Raw genomic sequence first — 18,994 nt, forward strand, 5'->3', positions numbered from 1 at the left:
GATAAAAAGTCATTCAATAAAAGGGTCACGTCGTCCATGTAAAGTGCGCAAGTCGCAGTCAGTCCACCTGGCAAGTCCAGTCCTTTGATCCATTTGTCCTTTCTCAATATCTGTGCCAGCGGCTCGATGCACGAGCTAACAGGAGTGGGGATAAAGGACACCCCTGGCGGACGCCAGAGCCTAACATTTATCGCATTGGTCAGGTGCCCATTTACCTCGAATTTTGCTGTTGATTTCTTTATACAGCAATCCCACCCACTTTAAAACCCTCCTGGAAAACCCATTTTTTGCAGTACCTTTAAAAGGTACTGGTGCGAGACCCGATCAAAAGCTTTCTCAAAATCTAAATTTAGCACTAAAAGCCTAATATTTCTGTCTCTCGCAAAACAGATGGCGTCTCGGACCAGCACTAGGCTGTCCGTGATCCTCCTTCCAGGGACGGCACAGACTTGATCCGGGTGGATCACGTCCTCTAAAACAGTCGACATGCGTAAAGCTAAAAGTCTGCTAAAAAGTTTACAATCCAAGTTTAAAAGTGTGATGGGTCTCCAGTTTTAAGGTCAGTCCTGTCACCTTTTTTATATAGTAAAGAAACTATCCCTGATCCTAAAGCTGTCTGGAAGTCGGTCAAGTTCGCTCAAATTCTTTAAAACAGTCAGCATGTCGTTGGCTAAAATGTCATAAAAGGTAACATAAAATTCCACGGGGAGTCCATCCTCTCCCGGGCATTTTTCTGTTTTAAAACCTTTAAGACATTTTAAAAGCTCAACCAATGTAAAATCCTCTGTTAAAACTTGTTGACTGTTAAGAGTTGAATTTAAAAACTCTAAAACTTCCTCCATCACCTCCTCATGCACCTTTTTCTGCATATAGGTCTTGATAAAACAATTGTATCATTTCTAAAATCCCCTCTGTGCAATTTTCTTCCCTCCCATCATTTTTTTTAGCTTCATTATCCCACCCCTCTTGATATTATTTTCTAAAAAAGTACCTGGTGCATTTTTCTCCTTCTTCTGTTTCTTTTTCTTTACTTCTTAAAATTGTTCCTTTACTTTTAAATTCGCTAAAACTGACATTTCATTTTTTTGACTTCTTTAATTTCTTCATTAAAATCAAAACCCATGTTTAAAAAGTTAAAATACCTCTGTAGTCTTTTTTTGCAGCCCCAACATGCACCTCCTCTCTCTCTCTTTTTGTCCTTACCTTTATTCTTAAAAAGTCTTGGTCTTACCCTTCACCATCTCCCACCATTGTGCACGTGTATCGTAAAAGTCTTGAGGGGTCTTCCAGAGGCTGAACTGCTCCCTGTATTCTCTAACTATCTCCTCATCCTGTAACAGGGAACAGTTCAGCCTCCACAGCCCTCCACCTACCTACCACACCTGTGGGGAGTGAAAGGGTGCAGGAGAGCATGCAGTGATCGGAAAAGAACATGGGGGACAATGTAGCATCCGTGGGCGGGCAATCTCTTGTTAAAACATAGTCGATACGGGAGGCTCGGGCGCCGTCACCACTGTGCCAGGTGAAGCCCTCCTCCCGTGGATGCACTTTTCTGTAGCAGTCGACTAAATTAAAATCCCTAACTATATTCTTTAAAACCACGGATGTTTTATCTAACTTAAAATCCTCCCCTACCTTCTTTCTATCCTGTCTGCTTAAAACACAATTAAAATCCCCTCCGACCACTAGGGGAGCCCCTCCCTAGCATGTGGGGCTGCAGCTCTTTAAAAGGTCATGTCGGTTAGGTGTTTATCATTAAAACCATACACATTAAGAACATTAAAATCCCTGTCTAAAACAGTCAAGTGGGTTAAAAGGGCCCGTCCGGGTCTCACCACTGTGCTGCCCTTCACCAAGATGTGTGGATTCTTGATCAAGATGGCGACCCCGTCCGCTCTGTTAAAATTGGACCCGCTCCACACGGAGGGTCCCGGGGTCCACATCTGTTCCCACTTGCTGTAATTGTTTAAAAAAGGCAAGGAGCACTCTTGCAGCAGAAATATATCTGCATTCAGAGTGCTCAACAGGGATAAAATGCTCTGAGCTCTCACTAGAGTCTTCACACTTCTTACATTGATTGTTGAGATTGTGAGACTCATGAGCAGTATGGTAAAAAAGAACACGACAGAGTTAAAACACTACAGAGGCATGTTTTTAAAACAAGTGGAGATCAACCGGGGTTGATCTCCTGTGACACCTGCTCCTCCTTTATGACCAATGAATTTGGTTCAGAAGGGTCACTGGTGTCTCCAGCGTCGGGCTCGGCAGAGAAAACCTCTTGCGTTGCCCCTTGGCGTGGATGCTCTTAAGCGCCATGCGCATAAAGACGCCAGCGTCCACCGGGCCACAGTCGATTCAGATCTTCCGAAGAGGAACTATCTGAAGACAGTATCACCGGTTTTTCTTCTCTGTCATTTCTGACAGAGGAGATTTAAAGGTCTCTTATGCTGCGCATTGGGGAGTGAAGCAGGTGCTTCAGCCCCCTCAGAGGCCACACTCACCTCCTCAGCGGTTGCGGGAGGCGGGCTTCCTTCTCTCCCTTCAGGCTCCCTCGGGGGCAGTTCCTCCACGGAAATCTTTAGTAAAAGGCCGAAATTTTTATGCGGATGAAGAGAAACCCGGCGATGGCTGCCACAGGGCACGCCGGACGGAGACATGAACGGCGCCGGGTGGACATGAGGGGTGACTCCAATGCGTTGCCCAGTGGCAACAAGGCGGCAGTATCAACATCCCCTTTAAATTTAAAAAAAAAAAAATTCCATTTTTTTGTAACAAAATTTAAGCGTGCGGCTGTGGTGCCTCCTCATGCCAGCACGAGCAGCCGACATGGTGGGAGGCACCACCAGCCTAAACCTAAACTAAAACCACTAAAACTATAAATTTAAGACAATAAATTAACTAAAAAGGCTAAAGGCTAGGGCTAAAACAAGCTAAAAAACCACACAATAAAAGGAGCTAAACAGGCGGCTTACCTGGGCCTTGATGTTTAAAAAGGACTCCAAAGGAAAAAAGACTGATTAGACCGCAAAAGGCAAAAACACAAAACGGTACAAAAACAAAACGAAAAACAGTAATTTTAAGACAGAAACAACACACAAACGAATATATCCCTGATGAGAGTGTCTAAACCACCAAGGTAAGGACCGCCTTCCTCTCACAGCGAATGACCAGCTGTCTTAGCCAAAAGGCGGAAGATACCTCATTAACTGCAGGTCCGGGGCCCCTCTAGCGGCGCCCCAGCACATGGTTCTTTGGGAGGCGGGGCCAAAGCAAAAGCGGATCTGCCGCCCGGAAAAAACAAAACACCACTGACGCTTTGACTTTGGACAGGCAGGTGCAGCTCACCAAGCAGAGCTTAAAAAATACCGTAAACTCGGGCAGTTCCCTCCACCGAAATTTTAGTAAAAGGCTAAAGATTTTGCGAGATGATGAGAAAACGGCGCCATGGCTGCCACAGAACGCGCCCGGATCTGAGAGCATGAACGGCGCCCGGTCGTGGACATGAGGGTGAACTCAAAGGCGCGTTCCAGTGGCAACAAAGACGGCAGTATCAAGATCCCCTTTAAATTAAAAAAAAAAAAAAAAAAAAAGAGTAAAAGGGCGGGAAAACACAGCCGAAAGGGAGGTGAAGCGCTGTTGGCCAAAAAACCTGGTAAGGACTCCCGTTGCTGTGTCTGCTCTGCTAAGGAGGATTTCATCACAGTCAGTCAGTCGGTCATTCATTCAGTCAGTCCAGTTCCACTGGGTTGGTTCTTTTCTTACACAGTCAAAGGGATGTGCACGTTCGAATTGAGCTGCAATACCCGGTCGTTCGCTGGAGTCGCAATACCACATCGGTCGTGGGAGTTTGACTGAGCAAGCCCTTCCGTCTCCCTGTTCCAAAAAATCAGATTAATATATGGTCCTCGGTAGAGAATGATTAGATATTAAACTGATAGAACAGATTTCCCATAATACTGTTTATTAACAAATCATAAAATCATACACATAAGTCAGACCAAAGGGACCAAACAAAACCACACTTCAAACCCTGCCCACCCCACCAACCCCCCAAACCAAAACAAAAATAACAAAACTGCCCTTGCCTAACATAAACAAGTACATACAGTACTTCCATGAATTTACATGTTACAACACTTTCAACAAACCATAAAAGTCTTTGTATACTACCAACACAACACCCACATCGTGAAACTCCCTGCTCAATCCCCCAAAATCAACCCCCACCCTGGGCAATCCCCCCACACCGCCCCTCGCTTCTCCACCCCATGAACTCTCAAATATCCTCACCTCCCTACCCACCCCTGCCAACCCAATCCCAAACACCCTCTCCGGCTCCAGTCTGGGCACCACCTTTCTCACACAGTCCCCCCTCCAGTCCCAGAGGGCCAGTTTGAAGGCTGTGATGATGCTCCACACCACCAGCCTCTTCCTCCCCCGCCACCCCCTGAGACCCTGCCCGTACAGAATTAGGTCCCGCGTGAGGGCCTCCCTCCCACCCATCCCTCCCCAGCACCACCTCCACCCCTCCTCCACACCCCTGCCGCCCCCCTGCATGACCACAAAGCATGGTCCACAGTTTCCTCCTCCCCACACCCGACAGGACACAGAGCTGTCCCCCCACCCCCCAACCTGTGCACCCGCTCCCTCACCGGGAGCCTACCCAGCGCTGCCAGCCAGTTTAGGTCCCTCCCCCTCCCCCCTATCTCCCTCGGCTGCAACTGCACCCAATCCACCCCAGGCCGCCTGTCCACCCTAGCTGGCTCCTGCAACAAGGTACGCCTAACCGTCTCCCTGTACAGCTCCCTATGCCTCAGGATCAGGCCGTCCTCCAGCGCCCACGGCCGCTTCGCCACAAACTTCGCAGCCACGGCATAATGCCCCGGCTGCTCCCAGGACCACGGCTTCATCGCCTCCAGCGGCGGGCCGCCGTGAAAGAAGCCTTGAACCGGGCAGAAACACCTTCCGTGCTGAATACCCCCATAACCACCCGCGCCTGAAAGGCCACAAACAAAGCTGCCAGTTTGACTGTGAACCAGGGTACCCCCCGACCCCCCTCCCCCACCTCCCGTCTCATATCAGCCCTGCTCACCAACTCTACCTTCCCCCCCCCCACGAAGGCGAATGCCTCCCTCTCCAGCGCCCGAGCGCTCGCTGGCGGCAACGGGTACACATAGGCCAGGTGGTTGAGCATTGGCAGGATGTCTGCCTTAAGGGCCATCACACACTGACCCAGCGACAACCCCTCTCCCCTCCATGCCTTCCTTCGCCATACCTTCTGGGTCCCAATTCTGGCTGCATTCCTCCCTTCAAAAATACCCTAACACCTCCCCTACCTCGCTCCCCAAAACCCCCATCCTCCTCCTGCCCCCCTTGTTAAAAACTCACACTGGACTTCCCCCTATTTATCCCTCGCCCTGTGCTCAAAACAACCCAAAATATAACTGCCATAAAACTATCTTCGTTGATAAAAAAGCGTGCATCATCGGCGCCAGCTGCCACCTTCACATCTGCCGCTACTGACAAATGCCCCCCTCACCTCATAGCTCCCTAAGTCCTGGCCACAGAGGCTCGATGTAGGGGACGTCGCAGAGGGAGAGGTTACCCTATCACGCCCCCTCTAGCCTGGCCGTAAAGGGCCATTAACAGAGAACCGACTCCCGCTCCTCGTATAATGCCTCACCCTCCCGATAAACCCAGCCCCGACCCATCGCGCGCGGCGCAGCAAAAACCGTGGCTGACTCTGGCCAGGCGGCCTTCCTGGTCCTGAACTTAGCAAGGCCAGGGGCAGGCGTCGCTCCTCCACCCACTCCACCACATCGGTCAGGGCCAGGTTCAGACTACAGGATCTGCCCGGCTTCCCACGTCGGTCCTCCTCCACCCACCCACTGCAGGACCGTGCATTGGCGCCTGGCCGGGACCTTCGCCATCAGTTTGTAGTCTACACATTCAACAAGGTGATGAGCTCAGTTCCCCACCTCCCTCCTGTCCCCTTCTTAAGCAGCAGGGTGACCAGCCCCACCCTCATGGAGCAGACAAGCTCTCCTGCTCCCAAAGCAGGGACACCAACTCCACCACATCCTCCCCACCACATCCCCAGAACCCCTATAAAAATATAGTAGTCCATCTCCCTGGAGCTACCGCTTTCCTGGGGGCTAGCCTCCCACCTCCTCCAAGACTCTGGCTCAGCCTGTCCTCTCTCCCTCTGTAAAGTCTGGCCTACTCCCCGAGAACTCCCAACCTCCCCATCTCCCAACTGGCCTAGTCAAACAAACCCCATAAACCTCTCCACACCCCTTCATTTCCTTCAAGCGTGTCTCCAACCCCCCTCCCCATAAACCGTCCATCCGAGGACCCTCTCCTGCCTCCTCCTCCTTTGGCCCTAAAAAAAATACCGGATGGGCGCTCCCCTGCCTCTCCTCCGCAAAGCCTGCACCTCAGCCGCCTTATCTGCTAGGTAAAGTCCTTGATGAGCCCCTCAGCTCCCTCACCGTCCCCTTGTCACCTCACTTCCTCCCCCTACCCCCACAGGCACTGCAGCTCCCTCGGCGCAGCCTATACCCCTCCAAAACCTCCCTGTCCGCCTTCCCACCCAGCCCCTTACAAAACCCCCCACCTCTTCACCTCCTCCCACCAGGCCGTGAGAAAATAAGGCCTTCACGATCCATGCTCCCATATTCCCTGTGAGCCCACAAAAATCCCCATCCCCAGCAGATCCCCTGAACCGCCACCATGGCCTGCCCTGACCCCATCACAGACTTAAGCCACCTCCACCACACAGTGATCCGTTGCCCCATATCGGCCACTTTGCTTACCCCAATCCCCACTCCCTCAAGACAAAACATAGTCTAACCTCCTCCACACCCCCTCGAATTACTCCAAGTTGCCCCCTCCCCCACCCCAGCCACCTCGCATCCCGCAACTTGAAATCGGCAAGTATAACTCTTCCCCTCCCATGCCTTCGTCCCACATCAACATCCGTCCCCACCACCACAGTCCTGGCCTTTGGTCAACAGCAGGGGCCAGACCAGCCCAACCCCCCTCTCCCCTAACACTGGTGCATATACATTTATCAACTCATTCCACCCCCTCCACTGGCAGTCGATGCTGCTTCCCCTCCCAGCACCACACACACCGCAGTCTCCACACACCTCCACCTCCCGTGGTCCAAATAATCCCACCCATCTCGTGGGCGGTTCCCGCTCCCCAGAAGGATGGCCCGCCCCCCAATCCCTAGAAAACAAAAGCCCATCCTCAACATCCTTCCGCCTTGGCATTCCTGGAGAGACACCACATCACCCCATCATCCCACCAGGTGCAGAAAAAGGTCCTGCTACCTCATCTGTTGATGGACAGTAGCAGCTTACGGTCATACGCCATCATGAAAAAGCCCCACCTACAAAACCCCACATCCCCAAACCCAGTCCATCACATAACACATCATCACCTTCATCTTCATTGTCCTACCTTATGAGGTCCCCCACCTTCAGTCCCCCTTCCCGGCAGCGGACGGGAGGCACAATATCTCTTAGCTGTCCCACCGGCCCTGGCTCCTGCCCAAGCCTCCTCCTCTCCCCACTGACCTCCAGCCCCGCATGACCACTGGTCGCTTCCCGACTTGTTGAGAGGAAGGAACAGCTGAAGAGACTGCCGCCCAGCCAGTCCATAGTATGTCAAAACCTCCTTGGTCCAGCCTGCTTCCAGCCCGGTTCCCCAGCAGTGGGGTGGGTCCAGGCCAGGCAAACCTGCGCCTCCCGCAGTGGGAGCTGCCACTACTGACCGCCTTCACTTTCATCGCCACACAGACCTCAGTCTGTAGCCGTCACTTTACTGCCACAGAGCCCGCCACATCACGAGCAACCACCGGCAGCAACTCGACCCACAACCCTCTCTGCCTCCAGATCCTCGCTCCAGCGAGGCTCCTCCCGGCCACCAGGTGGCGCCACCTCCAGGGGCGCCTGCAGGACCGCCGCACCCGCCCGTCGAGGAAGACCCACACCTCCGCCATCTGTCAATGTGCCTCCTGGCCTGTCAAGCGACCCTCCACTCCGCAGCAGCCTCACCCTCCGCCTCGACATACTGGAAGGGAAAGCAAATCTGCTTTGAGGAAGGCAGCATGGCTTATCTCTCCAGCCCTCATGTCACTGCACTCACCCTCCGGCGCGACCTCCTCCAGCAGCTCCACGCACCTCTCCGCCTGCCTCCTGGCCCACGCCTCCTGGCCAGCCACCACTGGGAGCCGGAGATCGGCTCATGTGCTCTCTTTACACGCTAGCACTAGCACATGGCCCTGCTCCGCTTGTCCGCCAGCCTGGTACGGCCCGACACCACACAGAAGCTATTACTGCAGCCCCTGGCGCCTCCCTTCCAATTCCCATCCTCAGGTTGGTCTTGTTCAATTCTTCCCTCCGAGGGCAAGCTCGAACAGATGGTCCGGGCTACGCATGGCTGGTGGTCTTAGGAGCTGCTGCAGTCCCTGACCTCGCGGGTTCAGGTGACCCACACCACTTCTGCACTGCCTCCCCCCACAGTCTTCTCCTTTTCGGTGTCTGCCCCTACACTCTCCTGCAGTACACTGGCTGGCCCGAAAAGATAAAACCCTGTCCGTCCAATGGCTTAAACTCTCGGGGATAAAGGTTCTCCGCTTCAGCGGATCCCTCTCTGAAGCGACAAAAGAACTGCCTCCCTCCCCGGCCCACCAATCTTTCAAACTTATTTACACATTTGAATCCTCCCTTCACCTCTAAACAATAGCACCCAAAACCCAAGAACATCTCCTCCTCCACCCAAGGATTGTACACATATGCACGCATAAAGGCCTCAGTGCATGGCCAAACAGTGGTAACAAAGAAAGTCCCCTCACCTCGTGCTCAGTCTTCCTCCGTTGAAACTCCCAAAAACCCAGTCCTTTAAAGTGCGAAAACTCAAATAAAACCCGGCCAAAACAGTCCTGGAAACAAAACACTTTCTCCGCTGCATCCCAAAACTTTCTCCAATCCTGTGCACACAAATCCAAATCATCTTTTTTCCGCGGTTCCTCCTTCGGCCCTGCTCCACCATAATCCTTACTGTGTTCTTTAACCGCGGCTGATAGCCCGGCCCAAAATTCACCTCAAGACATCACTTTCTCCCCTCGGTTCTTAGCTAAAAGGCCGGTGAAGCGAGCACTTATTAACTGCACGGGTCCGGGCGGCCCTCTACACGCTGGCCACATGGTTACGGGGAGGCGGGCCAGCAAGCTGGACTGGCCAGCCGGGGCGCGAAAACAAAACACCACGACGCTTGACTTTGGACAGGCAGGTGTAGCAATCAAGCAGCTTCCAAAATACCGTGAACTGGGCAGTTCTCCACGAAATCTTTAGTAAAAGGCTAAAGATTTGTAACAGATGAAGAGAAACCCGAACATGGCTGCCACAGGCACTGACGGAGAGAGCATGAACAGCCGGGTCGTGGACATGAGGGTGATTCCCATGCTGCTCAGTGGCGGCAACAAGACGCAGTATCAACATCCCCTTTAAATTTAAAAAAAAAAAAAAAAAAAAAAAAGAGTGTAAGGATGGAAACACAAAAGGGGTCAAAAGGGAGGTGGCGCTGTTGGCCAAAATACCTGGTGGGCGGCCTCGCTGCTGTGTCTGCTCTGCTAAGGAGGATTTCTCATCACAGTCAGTCAGTCAGTCAGTCGGGGTCAGTTCCACTGGGTTGGTTCTACACAGCCAAAGGGATGTGCACCTCGAGTCGCTGCAATACTGGTCGAGCAGCAAGGGAGCGGACGGAGCGTAAGCCTCCTTCCGCCTCCCTGTTCCAAAATCAGATAATATATGGTCCTCGGTAGAGGACGTGATCAGATATTAAACTGATAAGAACAGATTTTTTTAGGAAAATCCATCACAGATCACACAAACGCACAAAAATCCAGACGGTCATCCTTTCACATTATACTGCATTCAGGGCTGTACTGTGTCCCAAAGACTTTATTTAGCCCATTCACAAACCAACTAAAAACCACAACCCCATCACCAAACACACATCAAGCCAGATCAAATAAAGGAATCATCTTTGCCTGAAGCAACCATGCCAGTCGTCGCCTTCAAGTTGTCCTCGTCCCACCCTAGAAGAAGAGCCGGGGAGGCCCCGCCTCCAGACACCATCACAGAACTGGTCCCGGCCTCATCGTCCTCCCTGTCATCGCTGTCATCCGACAGGGGAACAGTAAACTGGTACATCGACTGCACCGTGCACGACCGGAGACGACGCCACGGCGCCCCCTCCTGGCTGCCATTATCCAAGGACCTCTTCACAGCAGCTGGCACCACTCCGGTGATCACCTCCTCCTCATCGAAGGGGCAATCAGACCAAGACACAGGTGAAGCCCCTTCCATCGACACGCTCACCACACCATCAGAAACCGTCTCCTCGACCACAGCCTGGGGCTCAACCGCCGCAGGTCCAGGAGAACTCACTGTACCGTCCAACCTCATCTCTTTGGCCACAGCCGATGGGGCAGCAGCTAGAGGCCTAGAAGAAGACATACTGACAACATCAACAGCCAGAGGAGCTGCACACTGAGAGGAAACCTCCGGGGGGGGGCAGAGGGCCTCCCAGCAGCAGCTCCATGCACACTCACCACCTGATCCTCGTTAGCGGCCATCTTAGCCACCACATGGCCACCATCTCGCCCAGGATCAGCAACCATCGAAGGAGACCCCCCTGGGGGCATAGGGGACCCCCTTCCAGCAGCCGACCGCTCCTCCACTGGACCTGGACCCTTGGTACGCTCTGGACCCCCAGCATAGCTCTTCCGACCTGGGCAGGCTCTAAACAGATGCTCCGAAGACCCACAAAGGCTGCATGTCTTCGGCGCCAAACATTTCGCAGCCATGTGCCCCTGCTTGAGTCAGAATGGCGCACCTGGTCGCTGTGCACAGTCCTCCCTACATGCCCATTCTCCCCACACTTCCAACACCCTCCCGGCCTCCCAGGAACAAACAAGTATCCCCTGTCTGCCCTTAAAGCTTAAGGACTGGGGAGCGGCACCCCAACTTTAAAGCCAACTTAAACCGCCTTCCCCACCCAAACCCTCGAAGCCAGTCACTTTCAGACCTCCCGCGACATCCACACAGTATCTCCCCAGAAAAGCAACAACGCTACTCTCCAACACCTAACGGGTTAAACATGTGCACAAAAACATGAGTCTCAGAAGAAAAAAAGCCCCATACCCCTCAATAAATCCACATGCAACTTCTCCGTAATCCTCTTCTTGGCCATTTCAAAAAAACATTTCAGTCCTAAAAGTGACATCAAACGTATCTTTTGAGGCAATGAGCATCTCTGCAGGCAGCAACCTCCCCGCGACTCCCAAATCCAAAATATCCAGCAACATCTTGTCCAGAAGTAATTTCCTCTTCTTAAAGTCCTTCCTTCTGCTCACCGGAACCAAAGCCGGATCGTGTTCCTCAATCGCAATGGACCCAATCGCCCCTATCGCTTCTTCCCCTGCCGCCGTAGATGCTACACTTGATCTTAGCCAAAAGGCCGAAGCGATAATTCCCATTAACTGCACGGTCCGGGCGCCCCTCTAGCGACTTCCGCTCACATGGTTACATGGGGAGGCGGGCCAGCAAAAGTGGGGACTTCGCCACCAAGAAACAAAACACCACGACTTGACTTTGACAGGCAGGTAGTCTACCGGGCGAGAGCTTCCAAAAATACCGTGAACTCAGCAGTTCCTCTCCACGGAAATCTTAGTAAAGGCTAAAGATTTGTACGATGAAGAGAAACCCGAGCGATGGCTGCTACAGGGCACTGGACGGAGAGCATGAACGGCCGGTCGTGGACACATGAGGGTGACCTTAAGGCGTTGCCCAGTGGCAACAAGACGCAGTTAATAACAGCCCCTTTAAATTTAAAAAAAAAGTGTAAAAGGGCGGAAAACACAAAAGGGCCGGGAGGTGTATGCTGCTACAACACACCTGGCAAGGACTCCTGCTGCTGTGTGTCTGCTCTGCTAAGGAGGATATCACAGTCAGTCAGTCAGTCAGTCAGTCAGTCAGTCAGTTCCACTGGGTTGGTTCTTTCTTACACAGTTGTGCTGATGCACCGCCTCCCCGGAGTCGCTGCAATACCGTCGAGCGGAGCCGGACGGAGCAAGCCCTCTTCCTGGCCTCCTGTTCCAAAATCAGATTAATATATGGTCCTCGGTAGAGGACGATCAGATATTAAACTGATAAGAACAGATTTTTTCAAATGAAGCCAAGCAAACAGTTCAATAACAGTCTGGCCAATCCAAAGTCAAACATTACAAAAACAGGCAAAATATGCACCTAGTGCACATACAAGCATATCAAACAATCATAGACACACATAAAGTCCAACAAAACCACAACATCCCACAGTCAAAACAATCCCAACCCACCCACAAACTTTAAACCACCCCAACCCACAGAACAACATTAACAATAAGTCCACACAAACATAACCGCTCAATCAATCCCCCATCCCAGTAGTCCTTTTAAATTGAGCCATCCTAACTGGACAAGTCCTCTGGGAACGGGAGAAGGAGGGAAACACCCTCCCGCGCACAGAGTCCACCGGACCCGCCTGACTCCTCCGCCACTCACAGAGTCCGGCCACCCTCAGCACCCTCACCATCCTCCACCTGCAGGGCGGCATACCTGTTGGAGACAGAGACCCCGCCCATACCCCTGCACCGACGGACCGGAGTCCCCGGCGTCCCACCTTCACTCCCATCCTGCAGAGGGCGCTTCATTGCCCCTGAAGACTGCACCCCACTCCAGCCAGCCTGCCTCCCCTGGATAACGCCACATCCCACCAGCCTCGACTCCTTCGACCTTCTCTCACAGCCACGCCCCACTTCGGGCCTCGACCCAGTCTCACCCCTGACCCCAGGGCTGCCATCTGGTCGCCATGCCTAGCTGGTAGCCGTAGCTCCCCCAGGCAGCCCGCCAGCTACCAGGCGCCCAGTCCCCAATCTCACTCCAGACCCTCCAGCCGCGACCGCCTCAGCAACAGACACCGGCCACCACAGGCACAGTTTTCCTCATACCGGCCACACTGCGGAAGCCCCGTAGCAGACATACAGAAGATCCCACAGTGCCAGGACTCGCCACCCCTGCCCCCAGTCACCACCTTAGCATTACACGCCCTCCCTCCGCTGACACCTCCTCGCAAAACAAATGACCAGTCTTCCACATAAATCACAACCCCTCGGGTTCGTGACAACTCTTAACAAGATGCTCCAATCGACGCATAGCGCAAACAAGCCCTGACAGTACATTGCCCACTCAAATGCCCTACACTCCTACACAAGCCCAGCACTCACTTGGCAGATCCGTAGGGAAAATCCCCTCCCTCTATCCTGGCCCAAGGAAAACGCATAGGGAGGCCGGGGCCACAAGGGACCCCCTCGCCTCCGGAGCTGCACCAAGTACTTCCACTCGGGCCCAGAAGCCGCTCTCAGATCCAGAACTCCGGGCCCAGCCACTGCCGCCGACACACAGTACAATCCCAGGAAGCTCGCATTATCCTCCCACCACTGCAGCTGGAACACCTGTACTATGACAGTGGTGAGCTGTTTCCACGCCCCAGTATGCGCAGGTCTTTCTACGACACCCGCTAACTCCTCACCGCCCGCCTGAAAACCGTGCACGCGTCTTCCATGCCTGCTGCCATCTCCCCGAAGGTGGACGCCGTAAGACTCCATCCATCCGCCGATCCCTGAAGACATTGCAGCACCTCCGCATCCACACCTGCCCCAGCAAAACCGGGATGCTCCAAACCGAAGTCCGGTAAGCTCCGCCCCTCCCTCTCCACTGGCACCAGGAACCGAAGGAACTCTCGGCAACACCGACCAATCCAACAACGCCATCTCGGGTAGTCCACCTGATAAGAACAGATTTTTTTATATTGAAGTTTATTCACCAAACCAAACCAGGCCCTAGGCCCACATTCCCACACAATACATATACACATCCGGGCCATCACACTGATGGCCCATTAAAAAAAGGAAAAATAAAAAGGAAGAACAAGAAAAACCCCAACCCCCCCTCCTCCCTCACAACACCACCCCACTTGCCAGAGGACCACACCACGACCCCCTCCCTCCTCCCTCCTTCCCAAACCCCTGACATACTTCTCCACCCTCCACTTCACCCTGTAAAACACAGCCTCTGGAGTTCCCTGGGGAGCCACGGTGCGGATGGACTCCTTTCGCCGCTCCCACAAGGCCCTTTTCACCTCCGTTCCCACCGCCCCCACACCATCTCTTCTGGACGCCTTCCTGAACCCATCTGCCAGACCCACCCCGCCACCTCACCAGCCTCCTCCACCAAAACCCCCCAAACCCCCGGTCCCACCCACCTCTCACACCCTACCCCACACCAGCGCCGCCTCCCTACACCCCCAGAACACGTGTAACACCGTCTCAACCTCCCCACACCCCATGGCACACCCAGGCCGCCCCCTCCCCCACAGCCGACAAATCCGTTCCCTGACCGGCAGCCTATTGAGCGCCGCCAGCCAGTTCAGATCCCTACCCCCCGGATGTAAGAACGCCGGCTGCAGAAAGAGCCACCCAGATGCCCTGGGGCACGCAGGCAGTGGCTCTGACTCCAGGTCCCGCCTCATGACCTCCCCATACAACCTCCGGTGATCCAGCACCAGACCGTCCTCCAGGCACCACTCCCGGGCCCGCACAAAGTCCCGGACCCGAGTGTACCACCATGGGGAGTCCCAGGACCAGGGATAGGCGCCAGCGGCCCCCAGCCGGGCCGCAGCCAGCCCCAACCAGTACCTCAAAAGGCTAGCCTTATGCTGTGCCCCCACCACTCAGCTGCAGATGGAATGAGCCGCAGGCACAGTATTTCACTGGCAGGCAGGGCACTCCCTCCCTCCCGCACATCCTGCATATCAGAGCACGATTGACAAACTCACTGCGGCTCTAAATAAAGAAAAAAGATTGCCTCTCTCCACCTCCTCACCATATGGAACGCACTGGTACACACGTGACGCCAGGTGGTTCAGGACAAGGCAGCACATCGCCTTTACTTCACCATCACCCTGCCCGCTAGGGACACAGCGGCCTACTCTTCCACTGCCAGCCGCCTCCCACCCCAGAAGAAACCCTCCTAGTTCTTTTCACCGGGCCTCGGGCCCGCAAAAATCCACCCCCCAGCACCCTCGGGATTGTATCCTCGCCACCCTGAAACCCCCGGGACCTCCACCCTGAACCCACGGGCCCAGGCACAGGGCCCCAGACTCTGCCTGCTGACCTTTTGCCCCAGACGCCTCCCAAATTCTGTACCACCCTAACAACGCCCCAAACCCCTGTCAGTAGTGATAAAGAGGGTCAGGCCCGCGATACCCGCCACTTTAGCAACCCCCTCCCCCACCCCCAGGAGGCACCCTTCAATACTGCCTCGCTCTCAGCCCCGGCCTATCAGGGCCTCCAGGGCCGGGACGCATAGGAGTGGGGGATAGGGGCAGCCCTGTCGGACACCCCACTCAAGCCGCAGACTCACCTCAAACGGAGCCATTAATCCTGATAATGCTAATCAAGGGCCCACATATTGGCAGCCGGATCCGCGTGGCCACAAACACTGCCTAAACCCCATCCGGGTCCAGAACCCTGAACAGGAGTGCTGCATACGGTCGAATTGCCTTTTTCCTTCTTGGTCCAGTCTTTCAGGGAGGGCCAGCGGGAGGACCCCTCACGCCCTACCAGCTGACCACATCCCTCACCAGGACCAGGTTCAGGCTGCACGCCTCCCCGCACTCCCACAAGTCTGCTGGTCTGGATGGACCACTCTAACCAATGACTCTTTCCAACCTACGGGTCAGGACCTTTGACAGAATCTTTCATAATGGGCCCTGTCAGGACCGGGTGGATGGGGCCCACTGGATGCAGCTGTTCCCTGCACTTTTCTAAAAATGGAGACCTCAGCCCAAGCCCACAGAGACAGGCCTCTGGGCAGCACTTCCCCATTAGCAAGCAGTCCCCCGTGACACCCCCACCAAGTCCTGCCCCACCAGATCCCAGGAAGGGACTCAGGGAAATTCCCACCGAGACCTTATCACCGGGCTTCGCCCAGCCCAGAGACCCTATAGCCTCCTCCTCGCCTCCCTCCGTAATACTCCAGCCTGCCGGCCCCTCACAATACAGCCTAGTCCCTAGCTCCCCCAGAACCTTGTCCGGCCAGGGCCTGGCCCTCTCCCCGCCAAGAGGTCCTTGGTAGTAATTTCCTGGCGGCCTCCAAAATCTCCTCCTCCCTCCCCTGTAACTCCCCTGCCTCTGCAGGGCCTCTATATGCTAATCAGCCCTTGCCTTGTGCGACTCCTCGGGCGAAAAACTTTGGACGGGTCTCGGCCCCACAGGCACCCCTTACACCCACCCCAGTACCTTTGGCCTCGCTATAAAACTGGTCCAACTCCACTGCTGCAGGATCTGCCGCCCCCTGGCGGCCCGGGCCGTGAAGCCAGCTAGCTCCCCCGGGCCCCACCACATCCTCCCCTCAGTTCCGGGCCCCACCCATTCGGGCCCCCTCTGCTCGGGCCCCTCCCCCATGTGCGGCATAAACTCCCGATCCTGTCCTTGACTCCCTCCCACCACTCGCCCAAGGAGTCAAATAACCCCTTCATACCTCCAACCCACATACAGCTGCTTCTAAAGGCCTGGCAGAAGGCCCCTCTAGAAACCCAATAACATTTAACCGCCAGGGCCCCCGGGCCTCCCACCCCTGGCAGCACCACCTCCACCCCCACCACACAATGGTCAGACAGCCAGACCGGCTCAACCCGGAAGTTCCTGACCAGCACCTTGGGACAAAGATATAATCCAGGCGTGACTCGTCCCCCCTCGAGTTACTCCAGGTCACCCCTGCAGACCCATCCCCGTCAGCCTCTAAAACAGTCCTGTAACAGGAAATCCTGTAACATAGAACCCAACCGTGCCCTCTAGGGACACACATTAAAAATCCCCCCCAGCACCACCACCCTCCCCCCTCAGGTAAAGGAGCTGGGCCACCTTCTGGAGGAAACCCCAAGCACAAGCCCCCACAGCACTTGGTGCATACACGCTTGATGAGCCGCAGGAAGCTGCAGGCCCCTCCTCCACCTTGCATCCACCACCAACACCCTCCCCGCACAGGCTCCCACACAGAGTCCAAAAAATCCTGCACCCTCTAAACAAAAATACTCCACCCCATCTGGTGTGCACACATTCCTACCCCACACAGAAGGACCCTGTATGTCCACCCCGCCATGGAACATCTTAACGCCCCCTCTCGGACCCCTTACATGGCACTCTTGCACAAACATAACATTGAATCCTGTCCCCGCAGCCGAGAAAACCAGCTTCTCCGCAGTGTAACATCCAGATTCCCCTCAACGCTCAGGGACCTGCACCCAGCAAGTATGCCATCATACAAACACACATACCTCCCCACAATAATACAATACCTAAATACTGGACAACCCCAAAGAGTCCACAGTCCCAGCACCGCCCACAATTTCAACACACAAGTCCACATCAGCATCATGAGTCACCATGAGGGCTGCCCTCCGCTCCCCGGTTCACCCTCAGCCACGGCGGCTGCATGATGCGGAGCCACCCTCTGACTGCGGTGTGACCAGCACCAAAACTGGCGGCCAAAGGTCCTCACACGCCCGCCTTCCTCTCCAACGTCCCACTGTAGAGCCTCTGGCTGAGGTCATCTTCCTCGGGAGATTACCCACAACGACTTCGACCTCAAGACCTGGACGAGGCAGAGGCCTGCCCGGGCGACGCCGACCCCTCCACGCAGCACACCACAACGGGCGAGGAGCCATCCGACTGCACCTCCGCCGGGCCCACTCCGTCCTGGGGACCGTCTCTCGCCACCACCTTGCATGGCTGCTCCTCCTCCGAATCTCCATGCGGCCGCTTGCCCCCGCGGGGCCCCTGCCCACTGCCGTCGCACGTGGCATCGTCCTCCAGCCCCTCTACTTCCTCCGCCCAGTCCGAAATAGGACTATCACCTATGGACCCGGAAAACAAAGTGCTGAGTGCAGGCGCCGCCCCCTCAGCCGCCACCAGGGGGAGCTCCGGAGACGCCCAGAGGCTATGTACCCGGCCGGCTAGCTCGCATTCAGGCCCGGTTAACAGGCTCATGACCTCCTGCTCCTGGTGAGTCCCAACGCTTGGTCGCTCGGTACCTTCCGCCTCCGCAGCCAGTTCCTCTCCCCCGCCGCACGCAGGACCCTGCAGGATCGACGCCAGAGGTCCGCTGCCCTCACTGGCAGTCATACAAAAGGTGCTCCAAGTTGCCACATTAGAGTAATTCCTTCGGTGCGGTGTGCACGCCCGACACACGTGGGCCTTCCTCCTGGCAGAAACGACACCGCTGTCCTGAACAGGCAGCCTTCTCACAGGTTTTGGCCCTGCATCACGACAGTAGACCACACCCAAGCCCAGGGCACGCCGCCAAATAACCGGGTCCAGTCTCAAGAGAGAAACTGGGTGCAAGAATACCCAGCCTCGTATCCATCCGAGCCGGATCATGATCGCCTTTCCCTTGTTGTAGCTTCAACTGGTCACTATCTTCTGCCCCGCCTCACCTCCTCTACTCAGTCCTTAGGAATTGACATCCTCGTCCGGGACAAAGGGTTATACACGTGAATCATTAACGAGCAACTCCTGTTGTCAGGGCACCAGTCGCAACCCTGAGCGCCGGGCAGGTCCTCTTCGCCCACCTCCTGAAAACCCGACACTCCGCAGGTCAAAAGATAAATCAAAACTCTGGCTCACCACCTGCTGTACGCAGAAAACCTCCTTGACTCCAGGCCAACGCTCAAGGATCACTGAGGATAAAGAACTGCCGAAACTGTCCCCGAACTTTCACAAGGTATCCTTCCTAAGCTCAACTTCTGACCGTATTCTTAGTCGCGACTTGTAAAGGCCGACACCGCCGCTTCTCCTTTTCCATACTCAAGATTTGTGCGA

General features: G+C 55.0%; 2 pseudogenes; both read right to left on the reverse strand.

Annotated features, from left to right (window-relative positions):
• Window positions 1-11,680: 11,680 nt before the first annotated feature.
• LOC125308648 lies at window positions 11,681-11,786 on the reverse strand (annotated as a pseudogene).
• A 302-nt stretch (window positions 11,787-12,088) lies between these two features.
• Window positions 12,089-12,253, reverse strand: LOC125309070 (annotated as a pseudogene).
• Window positions 12,254-18,994: the final 6,741 nt, after the last annotated feature.

The sequence above is a fragment of the Alosa alosa genome, chromosome 1 (assembly GCF_017589495.1).
Source record: "Alosa alosa isolate M-15738 ecotype Scorff River chromosome 1, AALO_Geno_1.1, whole genome shotgun sequence".
NCBI lineage: Eukaryota > Metazoa > Chordata > Actinopteri > Clupeiformes > Clupeidae > Alosa > Alosa alosa.